Below are 2,269 nucleotides of genomic sequence, written 5' to 3' on the forward strand. Positions count from 1 at the left end.
ATTGTCTTGCATATAATGAATGGCGTCTAAAATACGCAAGGTTTTAAATTATATACGTAACATGTTACTTAAAATATGGGTGAAAGTTGCAATCTGTTTTGTGTTATGTGCAAGTGTAACGTTTGCTATTGTCATGATATAGACTGACATAACTTTCTCTATGATGGCGATATTGTTCGTATAAAAGCTGAGTTTTCAATGTCGTAAAAATAGTTTATCGATAATATAAGAAGATGATAGTCCTAGTGAAGTATTGAAAATAGTACATGGCTTAAACAATGTTGCAGAATTAAGGTAAATATTAGGGAAATATTCATCAATCTCACATCTAACTCAAAATCTTAAAACATCAAATGGGTGACATTTTTTTATTTTATATTTTTCATTAAGTCGTGCATATATATTTTAGCCTATGCAAGACTAATGGTCACTTAAATTTTCAACAAAAAAAACATAATTGAAGAATACACTTGAAGAACAATTCTGAATATGTAATCAAGAGAAGCTAAAGGTTAAAGGTTGGTTTAAAAGTTGATGCACAGAGAAGGGTGAGTGAGTCATGGATTTCATATCTCTCTCCTGACAAAATCAGTATTATTTTCCTCTTGCTACATTCAAAATAAACACTTGGGGAAACGAAAAAATAAGAATAGAAAGTAGAAGAATGATACCAAAAAAATTTTAACTTGAAAAATACTTTTAATATAAAAGGTAAAAATCATGGGACCAAGCGAGTAAATATTTTCACTATTAAAAGTAGGATTATAATTATTCTCTCAATACAAGAAAATATCTCTCAATTTTATCCAACAAGGATGATTTATAACCGTGAAATTTGAGTTTAATTGATAGTCATTTTTGACTAAGAATGATTAGAATTTTTTTTACTTTACTGTTGTTTTTAATGAAATAATGAGAAATTTAATATATGTTAATTTTGTAACAGCAGGATTCAAAAGAAAAAAATTACAAGTGTTTTGAAAGAAAATTGAAGCAAAAACGTGAAGAAAACTCTTGAAGAAAAAGTTGAAGATAGGCTTAGCACATCACTCTCGCTTAGCGGTGAGCTCAAGCTTAGCGCGAAAAAAGCCCACAAAGAAGCTTAAAGACGCGCTTAGCGCAAAATTTCGTGCTAAGCGCATTAACGTCTCGCTAAGTCCAGACATCACCGCGCTTAGCACGTGATCACTCCGCTAAGCCCAGAGGGGCACACATAGTGTGAGGTTGCGTGGATTTTAAGCTGGAACTATAAAAGGAGTAGGAAGCAAACAAGAAAGACACACCGATACTCAGATATCTCCACTGAATATACCTGCATCTCTCATAGGGGAACCCTTTCTCTTTAGCCATTCTCCCCTCCTCCTTTATCCATCATTTTTCTTCTTTCATCCACATTAGCCCCTAAAGTATAAAACATCTCATGGTCACAAGATGTTAAACCTCATTGTTAGGAGCCTAACATGCCTAACTACCCTTGATACATTGTTAAGGTGTTCCTCTATTTAATGCAATGTTAAGGTGTTTCCTCTATTTAACTCATTGTTAGAGATAGAGTGATCTTATTTTGTCTATGCATACATCTTCAAACTTTCATGTAATTTATTGTTTTATCTTTGCAAAGGGATTTGGGAGGGATAGAAAATAGATAAACTAGGTTCTTCAACGTGAGGGATCAAGTTGAGTATCTTAGTAAATATGACTGAAAATTCAAATAACATTAAATAAAGGAACACCTTAACATTGCATCAAAGATAACTAGACATGACAGACCCCAACATATTTTAAGTTCTGAATTTATCTTTAAGCATTCAAATGCATTATCATCATCTTTATCTTTTATCTTTATCATATTTTACTTTAAATATTTATCTTATCTTCTATCTTTCTTTATCTTCTATTTTAAATTTCTTATCTTTCTTATTCTTGACTTTCTCCAAATTTTATATTTACAATTTTTCATTTCTTCTAACTATCTTTTGCTTATAAATTGGGTTTGCATCAATCTAAGTACAAATAAAATTTTTGTAAACTCGACACTCGGACTTCCGTTTTACTTTAATACTTATGACAATTTGGTACACATGTCAATGATACAATTTCTCTCAACTCTCACCAAGTGTGGTGAAAACTAAAACTCTCTTTTTGGCTATCACTCTTGCTTTAATTCTCTTTGGATGGGATGAGATGGATACTCTAACTCTTGTCTCCCTACTTATAGGAGATGGGTGTGACTCCTTCAAGGGTGAGTGCTAAATCCAATAAATGAGTT

This window comes from Glycine soja, chromosome 19, assembly GCF_004193775.1.
Source record: "Glycine soja cultivar W05 chromosome 19, ASM419377v2, whole genome shotgun sequence".
Taxonomy (NCBI): Eukaryota; Viridiplantae; Streptophyta; class Magnoliopsida; order Fabales; family Fabaceae; genus Glycine; species Glycine soja.